The 11,521-nt window shown below is 45.9% G+C and overlaps 1 pseudogene; it reads left to right on the forward strand.

The window, feature by feature from the left end:
* LOC135538166 (Krueppel-like factor 5) overlaps nt 1-2,762 on the forward strand; it is a 40,556-nt pseudogene extending 37,794 nt beyond the window's left edge.
* The last annotated feature ends 8,759 nt before the right edge of the window (nt 2,763-11,521 follow it).

Genomic DNA, 11,521 nt, shown 5'->3' on the forward strand with positions numbered 1-11,521 from the left:
CTGTGGTGGTGGTCTGTTACTGTGGTGGTCTGTTACTGTGGTGGTCTGTTACTGTGGTGGTCTGTTACTGTGGTGGTGGTCTGTTTGTGTGGTGGTCTGTTACTGTGGTGGTCTGTTACTGTGGTGGTCTGTTACTGTGGTGGTGGTCTGTTACTGTGGTGGTCTGTTACTGTGGTGGTCTGTTACTGTGGTGGTGGTCTGTTACTGTGGTGGTGGTCTGTTACTGTGGTGGTCTGTTACTGTGGTGGTCTGTTACTGTGGTGGTCTGTTACTGGTGGTGGTCTGTTACTGTGGTGGTCTGTTACTGTGGTGGTCTGTTACTGTGGTGGTCTGTTACTGTGGTGGTCTGTTACTGTGGTGGTCTGTTACTGTGGTGGTCTGTTACTGTGGTGGTCTGTTACTGTGGTGGTGGTCTGTTACTGTGGTGGTCTGTTACTGTGGTGGTGGTCTGTTACTGTGGTGGTGGTCTGTTACTGTGGTGGTGGTCTGTTACTGTGGTGGTCTGTTACTGTGGTGGTCTGTTACTGTGGTGGTCTGTTACTGTGGTGGTCTGTTACTGTGGTGGTGGTCTGTTACTGTGGTGGTCTGTTACTGTGGTGGTGGTCTGTTACTGTGGTGGTGGTCTGTTACTGTGGTGGTCTGTTACTGTGGTGGTCTGTTACTGTGGTGGTCTGTTACTGTGGTGGTCTGTTACTGTGGTGGTCTGTTACTGTGGTGGTCTGTTACTGTGGTGGTGGTCTGTTACTGTGGTGGTGGTCTGTTACTGTGGTGGTCTGTTACTGTGGTGGTCTGTTACTGTGGTGGTCTGTTACTGTGGTGGTGGTCTGTTACTGTGGTGGTGGTCTGTTACTGTGGTGGTCTGTTACTGTGGTGGTGGTCTGTTACTGTGGTGGTCTGTTACTGTGGTGGTCTGTTACTGTGGTGGTCTGTTACTGTGGTGGTCTGTTACTGTGGTGGTCTGTTACTGTGGTGGTCTGTTACTGTGGTGGTCTGTTTCTGTGGTGGTGGTCTGTTACTGTGGTGGTCTGTTACTGTGGTGGTCTGTTACTGTGGTGGTGGTCTGTTACTGTGGTGGTCTGTTACTGTGGTGGTGGTCTGTTACTGTGGTGGTGGTCTGTTACTGTGGTGGTGGTCTGTTACTGTGGTGGTCTGTTACTGTGGTGGTCTGTTACTGTGGTGGTGGTCTGTTACTGTGGTGGTCTGTTACTGTGGTGGTCTGTTACTGTGGTGGTGGTCTGTTACTGTGGTGGTCTGTTACTGTGGTGGTGGTCTGTTACTGTGGTGGTGGTCTGTTACTGTGGTGGTCTGTTACTGTGGTGGTGGTCTGTTACTGTGGTGGTCTGTTACTGTGGTGGTGGTCTGTTACTGTGGTGGTCTGTTACTGTGGTGGTCTGTTACTGTGGTGGTCTGTTACTGTGGTGGTCTGTTACTGTGGTGGTCTGTTACTGTGGTGGTCTGTTACTGTGGTGGTGGTCTGTTACTGTGGTGGTCTGTTACTGTGGTGGTCTGTTACTGTGGTGGTCTGTTACTGTGGTGGTGGTCTGTTACTGTGGTGGTGGTCTGTTACTGTGGTGGTCTGTTACTGTGGTGGTCTGTTACTGTGGTGGTGGTCTGTTACTGTGGTGGTCTGGTGGTGGTCTGTTACTGTGGTGGTCTGTTACTGTGGTGGTCTGTTACTGTGGTGGTCTGTTACTGTGGTGGTCTGTTACTGTGGTGGTCTGTTACTGTGGTGGTGGTCTGTTACTGTGGTGGTGGTCTGTTACTGTGGTGGTCTGTTACTGTGGTGGTCTGTTACTGTGGTGGTGGTCTGTTACTGTGGTGGTGGTCTGTTACTGTGGTGGTCTGTTACTGTGGTGGTCTGTTACTGTGGTGGTGGTCTGTTACTGTGGTGGTGGTCTGTTACTGTGGTGGTCTGTTACTGTGGTGGTCTGTTACTGTGGTGGTCTGTTATCAAAGCCACTAGCTGGAGACTGTTACTGTTGACAAACTCTTTCAGATGTGTTTTTTCTGTAAGTTATCTTAACATGTCCGTCTCCCTCTCTCTCTCTGTCTCTCCCTCTCTCTCTCTCTCTCTCTCTCTCTCTCTCTCTCGCTCTCCCCGTCTGTCTCTCTCTGTCTGTCTCTGTGTCTCTCTCTGTCTGTCTCTGTGTCTCCCTCTCTCCATCTCTGTCTCTGTCTCTGTCTCTAGGTGAGAAGCCGTACAGGTGTTCGTGGGATGGATGTGACTGGCGTTTCGCCCGTTCTGATGAGTTGACTCGTCACTTCAGGAAACACACAGGGGCCAAACCGTTCCAATGCTCTGTCTGCTCTCGCTCCTTCTCCCGATCGGATCACCTGGCCCTGCATATGAAGAGGCACCAGAACTAACACACACACACAAACACCAGCTTGAATCACAAGGACATGCACTCAAATCTGGAAACATTCAACCTAAACTGTACAGTGGCCCCAAACCACTTTCCTGGAGTATACCTTACAGTCTTTATCTTGGCCAGGTCCAGTTGTAAATGACAACTCAACTGCCCTACCTGGTTAAGTAGAGGTGAAATACAATTCAAGTCTAGACCAGTGGCTCCCAAACCACTTTTCTGGAGTATACCTTACAGTCCTTATCTTGGCCAGGTCCAGTTGTAAATGACAACTCAACTGCCCTACCTGGTTAAGTAGAGGTGAAATACAATTAAAGTCTAGACCAGTGGCTCCCAAACCACTTTTCTGGAGTATACCAGTCCAAACCTCTGCGTCTCTATTGTAGTCCAAACCTCCACGTCCAAACCTCCACATCTCTATGGTTAAGTAGAGTAGTCCAAACCTCCACGTCTCTATCGTAGTCCAAACCTCCACGTCTCTATCAGTCCAAACCTCCACGTCTCTATCAGTCCAAACCTCCACGTCTCTATCAGTCCAAACCTCCACGTCTCTATCAGTCCAAACCTCCACGTCTCTATCAGTCCAAACCTCCACGTCTCTATCAGTCCAAACCTCCACTCTCACAGTCCAAACCTCCATCTCATCAGTCCAAACCTCTCTATCAGTCCAAACCTCCACATCAGTCTCCACGTCTCTATCAGTCCAAACCTCCACATCTCTATCAGTCCAAACCTCCACGTCTCTATCAGTCCAAACCTCCACGTCTCTATCAGTCCAAACCTCCAGTCCAAACCTCGTGTCTATCAGTCCAAAAATCCTCCACAGTCCAAACCTCCACATCTCTATCAGTCCAAACCTCCACATCTCTATCAGTCCAAACCTCCACATCTCTATCAGTCCAAACCTCCACGTCTCTATCAGTCCAAACCTCCACTATCAGTCCAAACCTCCACGTCTCTATCAGTCCAAACGTCTCACGTCTCTATCAGTCCAAACCTCCACGTCTCTATCAGTCCAAACCTCCAAACGTCTCTATCAGTCCAAACCTCCACGTCTCTATCAGTCCAAACCTCCACGTCTCTATCAGTCCAAAACCTCTCTATCAGTCCAAACCTCCACGTCTCTATCAGTCCAAACCTCCACGTCTCTATCAGTCCAAACCTCCACGTCTCTATCAGTCCAAACCTCCACGTGTCTATCAGTCCAAACCTCCACATCTCTATCAGTCCAAACCTCCACGTCTCTATCAGTCCAAACCTCCACGTCTCTATCAGTCCAAACCTCCACGTCTCTATCAGTCCAAACCTCCACATCTCTATCAGTCCAAACCTCCACATCTCTATCGTAGTTCGATCTGTTTTTTATCCTTGTTAGAATGGCTAAAATGTGGGCGACTAAGTCAATGGAGGCGCAGAGGAACAAAAGTGGTTAAAAATGTAGAAAATAGCATTTGTGTCACCTAGGATAATTATCTACCAGGTTTTACAAAAAAACAATTGTATTCGTCATCTTGTCTAATCCGGAGAACATAGAACAATATGAAGTTAAGATGTGTATTGTTTTTGAGACATGACGTGTAGTATTTGTTTATGTTTTAGTTTAACGCGTTTCATCTTAATGACAAGTTCCTGTTCTTTTCCAAAGACTTCCTGTCACTACAAAAACAACAACATGTCTCTATCTTGTCAACAGAGCACTGAGCAAACACCAACTTTCCTTTTTTTTTCAAAGCCTTTTACATTTTAATATAGCCTTCTGGGACCCGCAGAAACTACTTTGGAGACGACAACGACAAAAATGTCAAACCCTCAAAAGGTTTTTGGCGGTAAAACCGTTCGGTCAACGGAGTTCGGTGCTTTATTATCGAATGTTTTAGGTTACAAAATCACTATTTTTTTTGGTAGTAAATAAAGTTAATTATATTTCAGAGACCACCCCCCCCTACTGAATGATTCAGAACGTGAAGAATCATATGTGTGTCTCTGTAAAAATGTATTTTCTAACAAAAGGAAGTGAAATGTTTTCTCCTACTCTGGGCAGAGTGGTGGGACATCCTACTTAGTATTGAATGTAATACAGAAGACCACATTGACTAGTATTCCTGTCAATTAACATCCTGGAGCTTCCTGTCAACTAACATCCTGGAGCTTCCTGTCAACTAACATCCTGGAGCTTCCTGTCAACTAACATCCTGGAACTTCCTGTCAATTAACATCCTGTAACTTCCTGTCAACTAACATCCTGGAGCTTCCTGTCAACTAACATCCTGGAGCTTCCTGTCAACTAACATCCTGGAGCTTCCTGTCAACTAACATCCTGGAGCTTCCTGTCAATTAACATCCTGGAACTTCCTGTCAACTAACATCCTGGAGCTTCCTAACATCCTGGAGCTTCCTGTCAATTAACATCCTGGAGCTTCCTGTCTAACATCCTGGAGCTTCCTGTCAACTAACATCCTGGAGCTTCCTGTCAACTAACATCCTGGAACTTCCTGTCAACTAACATCCTGGAGCTAACATCCTGTCAACTAACATCCTGGAGCTTCCTGTCAACTAACATCCTGGAGCTTCCTGTCAATTAACATCCTGGAACTTCCTGTCAACTAACATCCTGGAGCTTCCTGTCAACTAACATCCTGGAGCTTCCTGTCAATTAACATCCTGGAGCTTCCTGTAACAAGCTTCCTGTTAACATCCTGGAGCTTCCTGTCAACTAACATCCTGGAGCTTCCTGTCAACTAACATCCTGGAGCTTCCTGTCAACTAACATCCTGGAGCTTCCTGTCAACTAACATCCTGGAGCTTCCTGTCAATTAACATCCTGGAGCTTCCTGTCAACTAACATCCTGGAGCTTCCTGTCAACTAACATCCTGGAGCTTCCTGTCAACTAACATCCTGGAGCTTCCTGTCAACTAACATCCTGGAGCTTCCTGTCAATTAACATCCTGGAGCTTCCTGTCAACTAACATCCTGGAGCTTCCTGTCAACTAACATCCTGGAGCTTCCTGTCAACTAACATCCTGGAGCTTCCTGTAACATCCTGGACTGTAACATCCTGGAGCTTCCTGTAACATCCTGGAGCTTCCTGTCAATTAACATCCTGGAGCTTCCTGTCAACTAACATCCTGGAGCTTCCTGTCAACTAACATCCTGGAGCTTCCTGTCAACTAACATCCTGGAGCTTCCTGTCAACTAACATCCTGGAGCTTCCTGTCAACTAACATCCTGGAGCTTCCTGTAACATCCTGGAGCTTCCTGTCAACTAACATCCTGGAGCTTCCTGTCAACTAACATCCTGGAGCTTCCTGTCAACTAACATCCTGGAGCTTCCTGTCAACTAACATCCTGGAGCTTCCTGTCAATTAACATCCTGGAGCTTCCTGTCAATTAACATCCTGGAGCTTCCTGTCAACTAACATCCTGGAGCTTCCTGTCAATTAACATCCTGGAGCTTCCTGTCAACTAACATCCTGGAGCTTCCTGTCAATTAACATCCTGGAGCTTCCTGTAACATCCTGGAGCTTCCTGTCAACTAACATCCTGGAGCTTCCTGTCAACTAACATCCTGGAGCTTCCTGTCAACTAACATCCTGGAGCTTCCTGTCAACTAACATCCTGGAGCTTCCTGTCAACTAACATCCTGGAGCTTCCTGTCAATCCTAACATCCTGGAGCTTCCTGTCAACTAACATCCTGGAGCTTCCTGTCAACTAACATCCTGGAGCTTCCTGTCAACTAACATCCTGGAGCTTCCTGTCAACTAACATCCTGGAACTTCCTGTCAACTAACATCCTGGAGCTTCCTGTCAACTAACATCCTGGAGCTTCCTGTCAACTAACATCCTGGAGCTTCCTGTCAACTAACATCCTGGAGCTTCCTGTCAACTAACATCCTGGAGCTTCCTGTCAACTAACATCCTGGAGCTTCCTGTCAACTAACATCCTGGAGCTTCCTGTCAACTAACATCCTGGAGCTTCCTGTCACGTCGTTTCATCCTAAGTATCTCTGTGGTCTTCTGAGCTCCACCTAAAACAGGGACTTTGATCAATTTGTCAAATGTCACCCTATATAGTGGACTACTTTAGACCAGAACCCTATTCCCTATATATAGTGCACTACTTTAGACCAGAACCCTATTCCCTATATATAGTGCACTACTTTAGACCAGAACCCTATTCCCTATATATAGTGCACTACTTTAGACCAGAACCCTATTCCCTATGTAGTGCACTACTTTAGACCAGAGCCCTATAGAACCCTATTCCCTATATATAGTGCACTACTTTAGACCAGAGCCCTATAGAACCCTATTCCCTATATATACCTATATATAGTGCACTACTTTAGACCAGGGTCCTAAAGAACCCTATTCCCTATATAGTGCACTACTTTAGACCAGGGCCCTATAGAACCCTATTCCCTATATAGTGCACTACTTTAGACCAGGGTCCTAAAGAACCCTATTCCCTATATAGTGCACTACTTTAGTCCAGGGCCCTATAGAACCCTATTCCCTATATATAGTGCACTACTTTAGTCCAGGGCCTGTAGTAGTGTACTGTATAGAGAAATAGGCTGCCAATGGATACTAGCTGATACTATAATGAGAAGTCTTCCTAATATTTATTGAACTGTACTTGGACAAGAGGGAATCTTTTCTCAGATCGTTTTATTCTGTGTAACTGAAATGCCTTACTGTAAATACCTGCTCTGTAAATAACGTTTTGATTAAAATTTTTTTTAGTTTATTTGCTCTTATTTGTATTTTTTTTAAACAAAAGGGCAGAACTTACAAAATGCCCCGCATCAATGCTGTGTGATTTTTTTTTTTTTTTTTTTTAATATTTTGATGATGGTATTGTTTTTATATTTGTAATTTGAACCTATTTTCTAGTTTCCCTTTTGGTAGAAATGAAACAAATAAATCCTAATCAAATAAATCTTGTTGTCCAGTTTTTCTTTTCCATTTTGTTGTCATGATTGAAATGTCATTTTACTGCGAGGGTCCGACCGAGGGTTCGACCGAGGGTGTGACCGAGGGTCCGACGTAGTAAGACTTTTACCCGGTGGGGTTCCCCAATAAGTTTCTCTTGTCATCTTTTCATGCCCAAGGGTTTCCCTAAACCTCCCGTCTACCATATGTTTACGTAGCAGGAAGTGCCTCAGCTCAGCACGTTAACATGTCTGTTACCAGTTGAGTTTAGGAGTTGAACCTGTTGTGCTGGTTTGACAGGTGTCTTACTAGGATCTTGGCTCAACTTGTTATTGTCATACCTCAGATCACGGAGAGATCTTAGCGATTTAAGATGAGATTCGGTATCCTTTGAAAAATAGATTGAAAACATGGTTGTGTTTTTTTTAAAGATTTTAAAGATAGTCTTTGGCTCGTTAAACCATGTTTTAATGTGACGCAAACAGGAAGAGGAGAAGAGAAGCTTTACTGTGAAACATTTACCTACTGGATACCATTCCAGTTGTCTAACCCCTCCTAGCTAGCTTTATGAACTCCCTACAATACATGTCTAACCCCTCCTTGCTAGCTTCATGAACTCCCTTCACTACATGTCTAACCCCTCCTAGCTAGCTTTATGAACTCCCTACACTACATGTCTAACCCCTCCTTGCTAGCTTCATGAACTCCCTACACTACATGTCTAACCCCTCCTAGCTAGCTTTATGAACTCCCTTCACTACATGTCTAACCCCTCCTAGCTAGCTTTATGAACTCCCTTCACTACATGTCTAACCCCTCCTAGCTAGCTTTATGAACTCCCTTCACTACATGTCTAACCCCTCCTAGCTAGCTTTATGAACTCCCTTCACTACATGTCTAACCCCTCCTAGCTAGCTTTATGAGCTCCCTTCACTACATGTCTAACCCCTCCTAGCTAGCTTCATGAACTCCCTTCACTACATGTCTAAACCCTCCTCGCTAGCTTTATGAACTCCCTTCACTACATGTCTAACCCCTCCTAGCTAGCTTCATGAACTCCCTTCACTACATGTCTAACCCCTCCTAGCTAGCTTTATGAGCTCCCTTCACTACATGTCTAACCCCTCCTAGCTAGCTTTATGAACTCCCTTCACTACATGTCTAACCCCTCCTAGCTAGCTTTATGAACTCCCTTCACTACATGTCTAACCCCTCCTAGCTAGCTTTATGAACTCCCTTCACTACATGTCTAACCCCTCCTAGCTAGCTTTATGAGCTCCCTTCACTACATGTCTAACCCTTCCAAGCTAGCTTTATGAGCTCCCTTCACTACATGTCTAACCCCTCCTAGCTAGCTTTATGAGCTCCCTTCACTACATGTCTAACCCCTCCTAGCTAGCTTTATGAACTCCCTTCACTACATGTCTAACCCCTCCTAGCTAGCTTTATGAACTCCCTTCACTACATGTCTAACCCCTCCTAGCTAGCTTTATGAACTCCCTTCACTACATGTCTAACCCCTCCCCCTCCTAGCTAGCTTAGCTTCATGAACTCCCTTCACTACATGTCTAACCCCTCCTAGCTAGCTTTATGAGCTCCCTTCACTACATGTCTAACCCCCCTCCTAGCTAGCTTAGCTAGCTTCATGAACTCCCTTCACTACATGTCTAACCCCTCCTAGCTAGCTTTATGAGCTCCCTTCACTACATGTCTAACCCCTCCTAGCTAGCTTTATGAACTCCCTTCACTACATGTCTAACCCCTCCTAGCTAGCTTTATGAACTCCCTTCACTACATGTCTAACCCCTCCCTAGCTATGAACTCCCTCACTACATGAACCCCTCCTAGCTAGCTTTATGAACTCCCTACACTACATGTCTAACCCCTCCTAGCTAGCTTTATGAAACACTACATGTCTAACCCCTAGCTAGCTTTATGAACTCCCTCACTACATGTCTAACCCCTCCTAGCTAGCTTTATGAACTCCCTTCACTACATGTCTAACCCCTCCTAGCTAGCTTTCATGAACTCCCTTCACTACATGTCTAACCCCTCCTAGCTAGCTTTATGAACTCCCTTCACTACATGTCTAACCCCTCCTAGCTAGCTTTATGAACTCCCTTCACTACATGTCTAACCCCTCCTAGCTAGCTTTATGAACTCCCTCCCTTCACTACATGTCTAACCCCTCCTAGCTAGCTTTATGAACTCCCTTCACTACATGTCTAACCCCTCCTAGCTACATGTCTAACCCCTCCTAGCTAGCTTTATGAACTCCCTTCACTACATGTCTAACCCCTCCTAGCTAGCTTTTTATGAACTCCCTTCACTACATGTCTAACCCCTTCACTACATGTCTAAGCTTCCTAGCTAGCTTTATGAACTCCCTTCACTACATGTCTAACCCCTCCTAGCTAGCTTTATGAGCTCCCTTCACTACATGTCTAACCCCTTTAGCTAGCTTTATGAACTCCCTTCACTACATGTCTAACCCCTCCTAGCTAGCTTTAGCTTTATGAACTCCCTTCACTACATGTCTAACCCCTCCTAGCTAGCTTTATGAACTCCCTTCACTACATGTCTAACCCCTCCTTTAGCTAGCTTTATAGAACTCCCTTCACTACATGTCTAACCCCTCCTAGCTAGCTTTATGAACTCCCTTCACTACATGTCTAACCCCTCCTAGCTAGCTTTATGAACTCCCTTCACTACATGTCTAACCCCTCCTAGCTAGCTTTATGAACTCCCTTCACTACATGTCTAACCCCTCCTAGCTAGCTTTATGAACTCCCTTCACTACATGTCTAACTGTCCTAGCTTCATGAACTCCCTTCACTACATGTCTAACCCTCCTAGCTAGCTTTATGAACTCCCTTCACTACATGTCTAACCCCTCCTAGCTAGCTTTATGAACTCCCTTCACTACATGTCTAACCCCTCCTAGCTAGCTTTATGAGCTCCCTTCACTACATGTCTAACCCCTCCTAGCTAGCTTTATGACTCCCTTCACTACATGTCCTGCTTTATGGTCCTTCACTACATGTCTAACCCCTCCTAGCTAGCATGAGGCTCCCTTCACTACATGTCTGTCTAGCTAGCTTTATGGTCCCTTCACTACATGTCTAAGAGCTAGCTTTATGAACTCCCTTCACTACATGGTAACCCCTCCTAGCTAGCTTTATGAGCTCCCTTCACTACATGTCTAACCCCTCCTAGCTAGCTTTCTAACCCTTCCAAGCTAGCTTTTGCTCCCTTCACTACATGTCTAACCCCTAGCTAGCTTTATGAGTCACTACATGTCTAACCCCTCCTAGCTAGCTTTATGAACTCCCTACACTACATGTGCTAGCTTATGAACTCACCCTAACCCCTCCACTACATGTCTCCCCTCCTCAGCTTCATGAGCTCCCTTCACTACATGTCTAACCCCTCCTAGCTAGCTTCATGAACTCCCTTCACTACATGTCTAAAGCTGTCATGTCTAGCTTTATGAACTCCCTTCACTACATGTCTAACCCCTCCTAGCTAGCTTCATGAACTCCCTTCACTACATGTCTAACCCCTCCTAGCTAGCTTTATGAGCTCCCTTCACTACATGTGCTAGTGAACTCCCTTCACTACATGTCTAACCCCTCCTGCTAGCTTTATGAACTCCCTACACTACATGTCTAACCCCTCCTAGCAGCTTTAGGCTCCCTTCACTACATGTCTAACCCCTCCTAGCTTTATGGCTCCCTTCACTACATGTCTAACCCCTCCAAGCTAGCTTTATGGTCTCCTAGTCAGAACTCCCTTCACCACATGTCTAACCCCTCCTAGCTAGCTTTCTGGTCATGTCTAACCCCTCCTAGTAGCTTTATGAGCTCCCTTCACTACATGTCTAGCTAGCTTTATGGTCTACATGGTAACCCCTCCTAGCTAGCTTCAGTGAACTCTCTGATTGGTCTCTGGTCTCTGATTGGAGACGTGGATGTGGCCTGTTGGTTGAGGTGTAGTGTCCTGTTGGTCTCTGGTCAGAGGTGTAGTGTCCTGTTGGTCTCTGGTCAGGTGTAGTGTCCTGTGTCAGAGGTGTAGTGTCCTGTTGGTCTCTGGTCAGAGGTGTAGTGTCCTGTTGGTCTCTGGTCAGAGGTGTCCTGTTGGTCTCTGGTCAGAGGTGTAGTGTCCTGTTGGTCTCTGGTCAGAGGTGTAGTGTCCTGTTGGTCTCTGGTCAGAGGTGTA

This window comes from Oncorhynchus masou, unplaced genomic scaffold (genome assembly GCF_036934945.1).
Source record: "Oncorhynchus masou masou isolate Uvic2021 unplaced genomic scaffold, UVic_Omas_1.1 unplaced_scaffold_922, whole genome shotgun sequence".
Classification (NCBI taxonomy): domain Eukaryota; kingdom Metazoa; phylum Chordata; class Actinopteri; order Salmoniformes; family Salmonidae; genus Oncorhynchus; species Oncorhynchus masou.